Source organism: Centrocercus urophasianus, unplaced genomic scaffold, assembly GCF_019232065.1.
Source record: "Centrocercus urophasianus isolate 14NV4802_14NV808 unplaced genomic scaffold, USGS_Curo_1.0 seq_27, whole genome shotgun sequence".
Lineage (NCBI taxonomy): Eukaryota > Metazoa > Chordata > Aves > Galliformes > Phasianidae > Centrocercus > Centrocercus urophasianus.
In genome coordinates this window covers 6150212-6162460 of record NW_024884833.1, presented here as the reverse complement: position 1 = coordinate 6162460, position 12249 = coordinate 6150212, and the positions used below count along the sequence as shown (strand labels likewise).

At 35.6% G+C, this 12249-nt stretch overlaps 1 protein-coding gene across 5 annotated transcripts in view; it reads right to left on the bottom strand.

The window, feature by feature from the left end:
• Positions 1-12249, bottom strand: part of DENND4C (DENN domain containing 4C) — a 79077-nt gene that overhangs the window by 62742 nt on the left and 4086 nt on the right. Inside the window, exon 1 of one of the 5 annotated variants that reach the window (XM_042826979.1) lies at positions 11510-11802. The exons of the other annotated variants lie outside the window; for them this stretch is intronic. The gene's annotated coding sequence lies outside the window, so the exon portion shown is untranslated. Of the gene's footprint in view, positions 1-11509; positions 11803-12249 lie in introns of those variants that run through there. 5 annotated transcript variants of the gene reach the window in all.

Below are 12249 nucleotides of genomic sequence, written 5' to 3'. Positions count from 1 at the left end.
AAAAAGCTCACAACAGTTTCTATTTTTGACCACAGTTGTAGTAACAGAAATTGCACTAACGTTATTTAAAATTGAGTAATGTGGGTTTCCTTAGTAAACAGAAGAAATTAATTGAAAAGGACTTGGAAAAATTAAATACTAAAATATGAAAGGTTAGAATGGAAATTATGAGAATCCTTTCCCAAATTTTTCCAGTGGGGATCAATAAAACTGTAGCAATTTTTTGCTATGGAGCATACAAATACAGCTACGATTTTACACTTTTTTCTTAGCTATGGTTATGATTTATATAAGTTGATCAGTTTTCAATTATTCTCTTAAATCCGATTGGTAACCTAGCATAAGTTCAGGAACAACAACAACAGAACAGGAGAATGTGCTTTTGGACAAGCAGACTAAAGAAGATAAATCAGTACTTTACTCGACACTAGTAAAGAGAAGCTATCCTTCGAAATCTGTGTGTATGCACTCCTTTGGGAGTAATAATATCTACCCATGCAGTGTAGTTGTCCTCTGCTTGTGTACAGGCAAATCCTTCACTACTGGTTTCCTCCAACTTCCAGAAATAAGTGGCACAAATATTGGGTATCAACAGGCAAAGACTAAAATGAAACCACGCCAAGAGTGTGTGTGTGTGGATGTAAAAGGTTTGTTCAGTTAACATCTAACTGAAATGATTATCTTACATCTTCTCAGAAAGTTAATAAAGTCTCAGTAGGACAACTAGCATGCCCCCCACACACACAAAAAAATCATGTTGGTTGTAAAAGCCCCTTATTTACTCATCCGTGAATACACCACTGACCACATAGAAAACTTAATACAGACTAATATCCTCAAATTGAATTTTCTAAGTCTTTCCTAAGCCTATATTGCACACCGGAAAAAAATACACGAAAGTAAGCTAAACTTTTTTTTTTTTTTTTTTTTTAATATAAAGAAATATCCATTAGGAAGAACTGAAATCAAAACAGTAGAAAGCTAACATTTAATAGAAAACAGTTTTAGACACAAAACATATGCAAATCTTCATGCAAAAGAAGAAATCCATTTTACTTCTTAGCATAGTGTGATTTCATTATGAACAGCAACAACTTCCTGAAAAAGCAGAAGGCTTACAAGATAGACAGACTCTTTCTTTACATCGGTCACCTTTTCTTCACTACCTATAAGAACACAAAGAATTGAAATATTCTTGACCCTCAATGACAAAAATAAAGCCTTTTTTCATTGTAATTCAAATCCAGAAATCTAATTAATTGAAAATACTGAAAACGTGGTCAAAGAAGTGAAATTTTAAAGGTATTTCTGCATGTGATAAATGATTAATGCATGAATTAGCAAACAATTAAATTTACTTCAACCTTCTTCCAGACAGTGATGGTACCAAAGAAATTTGTGTGGAAACAATCTACTACTTACAAACTATTTGTGTGCAAGCATACTGCATGCACAATGACCAACTTATATAAAGATGGCATACTTTCCTCGAAACAGAAAATATTTTTATAACAAGGCTAGTAAGGAATTAATTTCACTCCAGACTCAAGAATAATCTCATCACTTTTTGTGCACTGTGTCTGAAAGATCTATTTTGCAATCAGCCAACCAGCAGCCAGCTTAAGATCTTTAAGCAAAGCAGATACTGAGCACAACTCAAGAGTCCTAACAAACACTAAGTTTTGCAAATGAGTCATACTTCACTACTGTCAGCAAATGAGATAGAAGAAAAACGTACCTCCACTCTATCCTCTTGATTTATTCCTAAAATAAGCTATCCTAAAGACCAGGGAAGACAGTGAATTCACTACACTAGCTTGAAAAACAAAGATTCTGCTGGACAAGATAACTTGTCAGGAGGTCATACGCAACACTTGGGAAATTTGCTGGCTAAAATACAAGTAAGACAGAAGCATTACTTTGCTTTTTCAGCCACTGCATGAAGCAAAACTTCATAGACCAAAAAGGGATAAACAACCAACTCCACAATACAGAACTTAGTAAGCTATTCAAACAAGTCTTTATACTTACGATTTCTTCACTGTTTCCAGTGAACTAAGGAGAAGAGGGGGAAAAAAAACCCTGAAAATTCAAAAAGAAAAGTTCCCTTCTGTGGTGCAGAGGGGGAAGATATCTGCATCTTTTTCTCTATTCATACTGGCTTTTCTTTCATCTTGTTCAAGAGTAAATGGTATTATTGGTTATAGAATGGGAAGAACAATTTATTTTCCCTTTGTGAAAAAGAATCTTCATTACGCTTGTTAAGAAATCTTAATTTTTTACCACTGCAAACAGTGCAGCATTCTTCTACTGAGTCACTTTGGAAACATCCCTGATTCACATTAGAAGCACTACTTAGCAAACAAAAGTCAAAGAGTTTAATATATGTAACTAGCAAGACAACTTACTTCTTGAACTAGTAACAGCTAAACTAAAATTCAAAACAGAAAGAAGGTAAAACAAGATTTGTAATTGCCTTTCATGAAGCTAAATATACAACTGGCAAAGCACAGCGAAGAGATAAAGCTAGGCTGCGCTAGTCCTTCAGCTTGCACCTCCTCTTCCTTCTGCACACATCTCAAATACCAAAGTCTCTATGCAGCAGTTGTAAAGATGAAAACACGACAAAATTTGTGCAAAGAAGTTAACTGCATTGACTAAAAAAAACCCAATTTTTGCAAATATTAGTGATACTAAATCACAACAAGGCATTTTAGTTACTATGAACAGGAGAAAGCAGAACCTTAAGGCCCGAGCTTAGTACATTTGATCACCAGTGAGGGTACTGACACCTAAGAGCTTAGGTTGTTAGTTTAAAAAAAAAAAAAAAAAGAAAAATCAAACTGAAATACAATCGTGATGAAGCCGCTATCTCTCATGAAGTTTGTACTGATACAATTAGTACAATATTTTTACAACTCCACAGTAGTGGAATTGCATCAACAACATAACATTGAACAAACAATAGTACTTTCTTCAGGCTGCATTCTACCCTACTTGCATTCCACACCCATAGTAAGAAAGGTAGTTCTCAATACTAACTGTATTCAAGAAAAGAGAAGCTCTCATTCTAAGTGCCTCCAATTCTGTATTTCTTTAACGAGATCTTAATACATGAAAGCTAATAATCAAAGTTAATTTGAAAAGTAACAAAGAACACAATAATGGACTCAGCAACCAAAGTTTGTTTTAGACTTCTTTAAAACACAAAATGCAGATTTGATTGCACCACACAGATGCACCCTCACAGGATTAAGCATAACTGGCACAAATAATCAGCAGTAGAGAGTCACCAGTAATTTAAGAGCCAAAATGCAAAGGACGATGCACGCAGGGTTCCCAAAGAGCTTGCACTCCAGTCATTTGTTCCATTTCAACGCATCTTTGCTAACACTGCTCACATCTTTATGCTTGTCCATATACTGCCAGTACTAAGCAAGCCCCTCTGTGCTCAGGTAAGTATGCAGCTCCTACCTATTCATTTCAATTTGGTGTGTGTGCAACAGCTGAAATTGGTGCATTAGCTGAAATTGGGCATTCACATGACCTGTGGACAATTTAAGACTATTACAGAATGGAACATTATAAACTCATTCAACAATGTCGAACATGTTCAGATTAACAGTTAACAGTTTATTAGTCACATGCAATTTGCAACAAGAGAAAAAGAACCCCTAGATGTGCATTCAAAGACTTTCTTTTTTAGAATGCATATTATATTGGTCAAACTAGAAAATGAAACAGTCACTCAACTAACTCACAAGATCATTCAAAAACAGAGTTAAGAAAACAACTTCATAGACATGCAATGCCCACCTTCTACCTGTCCTAACACAGCCAGCTGTGGAACAAGAATGGTTGGATGTCACTTGTGACTGGGTCTGAACACGCACATATGCAAATACGGGACTATTCCTTCATTAAGTTTTCAAGTGAACATTTGAGAATGTAATGGCTGCGTAACTACGAAGGTTACAAAACACAAGCTGACTATTTCATAGTTGTCTATATTACCAGAAAAACAAATCTGAGGACAAAGTAAGAGATAAACACTATGTCAATTACTTAAATGAAGTATTCTTCCAGTATGTTTTGTCGTTTTGTTTTTTCTTCTTTTTTTTTAAATTTTTTTTTTTTTCTTTTTTTAAATCACCTAGTTGAACTTCATCCAGAAAACAAGTTCTGTCAAGGCTTTATAGTACAAATAACCTCAGGTGAAAAACTGCTATGTAAGTAAGGGCACCAAATCTTGGAATACGACTAGGTGAAACAGCTGCCTTCCCCCCATCCTCAAGAAACAGTCAGGTGTCTTAGTTCTGCAAACTGAATATTTGAGAATAAAAACATTTTTGCTTTAAGCTTCTGAAATACTGAAAAATAAACAACTTCATGAAATACAAAAACTCAGCACCAAATAAGAAGACATACTTCAAACCCAAAGACCAAAGGCTAAATAAAATACCACAGCTAGAACATTTAATATAACTAAAGATATCAATAGTTTTTTAAAGCTTGACTAGGGCAGACATTTGGTATCTGTGAGGATTTATTACTGAGATTTTCCATGAGCATCAGTAACAAATGCTCAGCAAATAATTGGAAACAGCCTCTCTTCTCTGCCAACGTAGCTTTTCTTTCCAGATTCAAACTGTGGGCTTTTAAATGACACAGCAGTGTGATTCATATTATAAAGGAGTGGTGATGAAATTAATCTAGTTTTGCAAATCCACTACTGTAGTAAGTGATAATTACCTAGCAATAATTAACTAGTTTTGCAAGATATATACAAAAAATATATAATTGATCTCTATTGCCCTGAATTTTCCTTGCATTTCGTTGTCCTGCCTTATGTGCAATTCCCTGGGTTGCTTAAACAAAAATTAATCAAAAGAAGAGAGGAAACTAGTCAAATTTTCAACTTTATATTTAATAAATTGAAATTATTCAGCAAAAAATTAAAGATAAGTTGAAAACATCACATTCTGTCTTAGGATGCAGAACTTAGTTGTTTTGTTCTGTTTTGTTTTTAAGGGCGTTAGCAAATCCAGTTACTGTTGCTGTAGAACAGTCAGTCAGTGACATTACAATGTAAATGCTTATATCAAACACAGAAAAAAAGCTTTCTGAATCAAAGTCTTGCAGTTACGGTTTAAACCTTTAAGAATTACAACTAACTGACAAAGTCACTAGGTTAAAAGACCCTGTGACCCAAGATAGTCAGGACTATGAAGATGCCACTCAGAAATATCCTACTTGGAAAGAGAATTGGAGGCAGAGTAGAGGAATGGGCATAGTAAGAACTAAAACCTGCTGCAGGCTATATTTACCATACTGTACAGGTTTTTGGTTTTTTTTTTGTGTGGGTTTTGTTTTTGTTTTTGTTTTTGTTTTTGTTTTTTTTTTTTTAAACAGTAATTATGAACTGTCCAATAGTACAAAAATTGGAGCGGTTACAGACTATGAGGCCAAAATGCAAATTCTGAAGTGACCTTCAGAGACCGGAGGAACAGCAGCTGGAATCAATTGAAGACAAGTTTGGTACCAGTAAATGAAGTTCTACAGTCAAGGACAGAAAACAGAAATTGAAAATATGTCAGAAAGGAAGAATGATGATCAGCAAGCAACTATACTCATTTAGTAAGCCAGTTTCACCAGGCTTTCAGTGACAAGAAGTAACCACTCCAGCCACTGGAAAAAAAAAAAAAAAAAAAAGAAAAGAAAAAAAAAAGCACACAAAGAAAACTAGTAATAAAAATATCAGAAGAACATTAATAATAAGAAAACTAGCAATAGTTTTCATAGCAAAGGAAGTACATTATGAAGTGTACTTATTGCCCCAGTTGCAAGTTTTAAAGGTTAGCCATGCTCAGTATTATGTAATGAGTGAAACATCTGCAGCCCTGGAAACATTCTTTGCTAGAGAACGCTTTCTGTAATTGGAAACTCTGTTGGAGCAAAGTCAAATATAGTAGCCTGAAACAAAAATAAAACAGTAAAGAAAAAGACAAGAGACAATAGTCCAGCAGTTAAGTGCCATCTGGGAGCCCAAATCCTAGACTTTTTTTTTTGTAGGATTTTTTGTGCTTTTTTTTTTTTTTTTTTTTTTTTTCTCCATGGTTTTTCTTTGCTGTTCTTCGAGCAGGTAGGGCTGGACAGTGTTTTGTGTGGAGAGGTCAAAAGGAGGGACAAAAAGATGTTCCATTTCAAATTCAGCTCAGAAGTTAACCAAGTAAACTAAAAAGTCTGATACTTGTTCTCTCTACTAAGAATTGAAAGTTATTAGAACCAACATTATTTTGCTAGAATCTCTACAGACAGATTTGCCAGATCATACAATCATACTTCCATTTTGTTTCTGTTAGCTATTCATAATACAGAAAAGCACATGCTTCTTGAAAATCTCCTGATATTACAGGTGTAGAATACCCCTTTTGCTGATTTTGAGGAACTGTTTTACATCTTTTCATCTTTGGGTGTACAAACACAGCAGCAGACAGACTGTCACTCTCTACAGATCCCTCCATTGACAACCTTATCACAGGAAGCCTAAGTCGCTTCATCTACAATTTCAGAACTCCACAGCCTATACCCACCCCACTAAACACATTCCCAGTTATTGAGAGGATGACTCCCATTTTTATCCAGCTCATGACAGTAGCATCAAAACACTTGGTTTCATGTCAGCATTTTCATTCTCTCCCTGCTGCTTTTGAAGCTTGGCAGGAGCTTATTAACACTTCAGAAAGACTGTCTTTTAATCCTCTTGCCAATTTCTCATTAAGAAACACTCTTTTGCCAAGATGGCTTTAAAAAAGTCCAAACCACATGGTTGATAGCAGTTTGAATATTCATGTTGTTTTTTGTTTTGTGCTTTTGTTGGCTTTTGTTTTATGCTTCACCAATAAGGAGGCTAGAGGATGAGCTTTTTGTTCTTTACGCAGCACCAGCCTTTATCAAATTCTTAATCTGCAGCAGTTTTGCAATGAGGGTTTGTGCTAGCCCTTCTGCAGCAAATGCTCCAAGACCTTGCCTATATGCTATTTCTGCATCTCCATTGCAGCAACCACTTCACAGATTACTTGCAGTGAAATTACTACAAACACAAATCAAACATAAATGCCTTAAAGTGGGTGCCTTCAGCTTTCAGAACTGCTTTCTGCATTGTCAACTGTTTAAGAAAAACCTTTACAGACAAAGAACAAAGAAATGGGTAACAGCAACCTCAGAAATTGCATTAACGGTCAACAACTGCCCCCCATATTTCTTCCTCCAAAAACAGAAATTGTTGCTGAAATTTACACTGACAAAGATAACCTTCATTCTCAGATAAGAATATTAACACTGTATATCCAATGTATATTTTCTTATTTCTTTTATTCTGAACTGTTCAGTTACTTGTGAGGCAACAAGAAATATACATACTTTTTTTTTTTTTTTTTTTTAAATCACAGAAGCTCATCAACACCAAGAAATCTTCTCCCCTCTTCTGAACTCTGCAACGTATTTTAAAAACCTTGCATTTCCAACTCTTGAAATCCTTAGTTACCTTACCCCTGTTTCCTGCTGTGCTTACTTACAGCCCTGAACATATATATGGGAGAACTAAATATCTGAATCCGTTAAAGCCTGAATGTACATGAAATGAGATCATTATGTGTACTCCCAAAGAAAACATTTTTGAAAGATCATGCATCATAAAGATACTACTTACACAGACAAATACATCAATAAGCATTTTTCTCCAGCAACAAAAAGCTATTGAAGAATAGGAAGCCTGAGATTTTGTGATGAAACACTATCATTCACCAGCTGGCAAGTAAATGTGAAGGCTGACCCATATTTAGACATTCCTTATAATTATCATCTAACAACCAAAATATCTCTGCTGTGTTACTCAGCATTGGTGGAGTTCTCAGACAAAACATTTACTGTAAACTTGATTTTCTGGGAATAAATATACAGCCTTTAAATAGCAAAAGTGCTTAAGTATGTTCATTTCAAAGAACATACCAGCTGAGCTAATAACACAAAAAGCAGGGAAGAAACATTCGTGTTTAAAAGTTTCAGCCAATGTTGTTAACAGTGTCCAATATATCTAAAAATCTGAAGAACTATCCCTTCGGAGAAGCCAAAGTTAATCTATGATAGGACTTTGAAAACATTCGGAAGGCAAAGATGAGTACTGAATCCACAGTGCAAAGGAAACACAATGCATAAATCAGTATGGATTTACTGTTTAAAACCATTGTGCTCTTCACATTATTGCTATTACCCTTTGTTACTATAAACATCCATTTTTGTCAAAGTTTAACACATTCACTTCTGCGTATATTAACATACAATCATAGAATATCTTGGGTTGGAAGGGACCCATAAGGATCATTGAGTCCAACCCCTTGATATGCATGTATATCAAGGAGAAGGGTGGGTACCTACTCCAATGTAAAATACTCTTAATAAATGTTTTTTATTTAGTTGCAAACAATTTAGTATAATGAAAATAAATACATTCTCTTGAAAATAAAAACAAACCTGTTTTGTTTCCTGAACTCTTTAAAAAAGTCAGACAATATTTCCCACATGACTCTCATCAGCACAGCCCCATCGCTCCACCTACACCCAGCTGCTATGGTGTATGCACACACAGGATATCACCATTCAGAGTGCACTGGAATTCACAATTTCTCACTCCACAAAAACAAACAAACAAACATCAGCTATCACAACCTCTTCCCAAGTACACCATGTTGTAACATCTTCACTCTTCTCAATTTATAAAACTCCCCACTGCAGTGATTTTAATGCTTCCCTTTCTTTTGAGATTTTTTTCCTTCCTTTGTCATTTCTTAACAGGGCTAGGGCAGCAACAACACTGAGTGCTGACAAAAAGAGCAGGGACACAAACAGAGTCATCTGCAGTAACTTTGTAGTTAACACTCCAGCAATTCAAAAGCAGGCACTCTAACTCAGATGATCAACCCAGTCTTCGTCCCTTTGAGGAAAGTCAGCACACAAAACAGAGAGGTGACAAATCTTCAAGGACTAAAAAAAGCTGGGTAGGATAACTAAATGTTGATAGCAAAACCTGAAAGAAACTTCTCTTCTGCAACTCAGAAGAGCTTTCTATTAGATTACATCCATTACCGCTGAACAAAATGCACTGCTGAATAACACCATAGTCTCTGCTTAAGAAAAAAAGAGGAAAAAAAAAAAAAAGGTATCTATCTATAGTTGACAAATCACTAGAACACCACCTGCCAACTTTGCTGGAAGTATCGCAGGCCACATATCAAGCTTGGAAAGTATTTTACCTGTGCTATAAATGCCACAACGCTATAAAAGAATTTTCATTTCTCTCAAGCAAGCACTTGAGTTAAACAAAAGTTAAGGAGTTTTAAAAGGACACAACAGGCACTCAAGGCTCAAAGCACAACCTCTCTTCTCTGATTTGTGCATCACCAGTTAGTGCAGCTAGGGAAGTATTTTGAAGTTAGAGGACTTACCTTTAAGACCTTTTCCCCCTAACAGAATTGGTTCAATCATGAAGATTGGTTTTGAAGTTAATCATGAAGAATGGTTTTGAAGTTAACAGTGTATGCTGTGTACATGCACTACGAATCTCACAAAGAAGAAAGCAGAAAAACTATAAAATGACTACAAGCAGCATTTGTTCTGTTTTCTTTAAATTAAACTGAAATGTCACATTACTCACTTCATTCACGGTGAATGAGTCATCATAACCCAAAGGAATTTAAGGTCTTCACATATAATTATCTTACATGACCATGTATACAACAAAAGTTAGAAGAACAAAGGCAATGACACATACATCAGACTTAGCAAATGACACGCACGAGGCACATACAGTGATTTTGAAAGGCAATCTTTCTCTTTGACCTACTCATTCCTGCACAACCTATTCCTTCATTTACTAAGCATTATGTAGGCCTGGGTTGTTGGTTTTTACTTTTGTTTTTGTTTTTTTTACACAGAGGAGTTGCACTAGCTCAGCCAGGACTGAATAAAAAAAGTTATCTGCAAAGACACAAACGTATTATGGTATAAGCTTCAGTGTAGGTACAAAAATCAAAACCAAATTTTTATTTGCAAAGTCTGTTTCTACTTACGACTTGTGATTTTCTTATATCAGTGGGGTTTCAAGTTTTAGTTCATTAATATACCAAACATTAATGATTTTCTTCCTCTACATTATCCAGGGAACAAAGCGAACAGTTTTACATAGTAAGAATTACTACTTCAAGCTTAAAACACAAAAGGAAAAACAGACAGAACAGCAAAAAAAATCCTTAAAAACATGCATTCACTAGTGCAGTGCATGATTTTAAGGTTGGAACACAGTCCAGTCTTTCACTGCTCAGTCTAACTGCAAGAACACACTTCAGGGGTAAAGTTAACATTGTGCAGGCGATATGCAGGCGATTGCTTTTTCTGGTTTTATCAGAACTTCAAGAAACCAATAATTTCTTTATTCAGGAAGATCTTCCTTGTTACGTCCTGCTTACACTTTGATATTCAGAACAGGAAAAAAAAAAAAAAAAAAAAAAAAGAAACCACAATGAGGCATATTGCACCAGTAACATCTTCCAGTATTCTATCCCACACATTAACCAACCACATTTATACATCACAGTAGTTACAGTAGTTCAGGACTTACAAAAATTCACAAGAAAGTGACTTTACTCTTCTTCCTCCTGCTAAATCCTAATTTTTATTTGTAGATATTTGTGGGAGCTATTCAGAAAAAAATAAGGTTTCAAATAGCTTGAGGTTTCAAATAGCTTTGCTAGGTTCCTACCTACAAGAACTGCAAAGAGGAGCTTCAAAGGCTAATACAGTGCAGCTACAGTGAGGCTTTTACTGGGAATTGCTCCCTATAAAGCTAAAACTAACTTCTGTAAATATTCTTCTTTACGTCCTTACATCCTCAGTGGTTTCAGAAGCTTAACAGCTACAAGACATACATGTTTTACAACCGTTAAACATTTTTCAGGCTATCCATATCCTTAAAGGGATTTCCTTTGGCAAACACATGGCATACTTTTAATGATTTATGGAATCCTGCAAAAGACGCTGTCTATGTTTTCAGATTAAAAACGAGCAAACAAACAATCACAACTCAACAAATAAAAAACATCAGTGCAGTAAAGCTCACGTTATCTTCAAGCAGAACAATTTTCTGCTACGTAGATTTAGATAGCCAACATATTCTCATTAGGGTCATTCACTACTTAAAGCATAAGCAGAAGGACTCAAAGTGCAGAGAAAACAGTGAAAGTAGTGGTCTAAGTTATGCCCTAGTCTAGGCAAGCTGTTGCTATTACTTCCAAGGATGGCTGGTTGATCAAATAGTGAAAAACTGGACACACCTGTTTCCAGATTTTGCAATAGTCTCACGCAATGATTAAAAGTAACTGACCGAGTAACTTGTTGCTGTGACTCAGCAGTTTGCTTTATGTTTCCTTTCTATAACTTTCCCTGACACACATACCTGTGGAAGTTTCAAGACTTAGATATCCAGCCATACTTCACTTTGATTTCTTGCTTTTCCTGAAATGAAGTGCTTTAACTTCTTCATTCTGTGCTTCCAGCTAACTGCTCTCAAGTTGTAGTTCTCTTTCTCCCATTTTCAACCACATGTTCGTGTCCTCTTAACGCAGTAAGACTCAGTGTATGCATTACAGAGATGAGGCAAGAGGATATCTTACTTGAAGACTTCTACCTATATCAGGTTTCTTATCTTGGTAAGAGTCCAGTTTCTTTCCCAAGGAATAACAAAGAAGGTTAGAGCCATGCTATGTGACACCAAGAATAGCATCACTAGGTTGCCCTAGAGGGGAAAAAAGAAAAGTTTTGCTTTCACCAGTAACACAATGCCTCAACACAAAAGACTTGCAAAGGGGAAGAGGAGCACTAAAGAATGCATCAGTGGCTGGACTTCAGCTCAAGCATTACTGATCAAAGTCTGTAATTAATTAGAAAGACAAAAGCTATCACTGAAATGGGCAGGTTCAGGAGAAAGCAAAAACATGAAGTTCTTTGCCTCTCTACTGAAAAACCGTGAAGTTTTGTAGAAGAGTTGCAATTCGTTCAGAACTAGAAAACACTTTCATTTCAAGAGGAAGAAAGCTTCAGCTACCTTGGAGACTCGTAATTGTAAACTCAGCTTTTGCTGCCAGAGCTGAACAGCTTAATTTGCAAGTCAATTCCTGATTTACACTATTTTTTAAC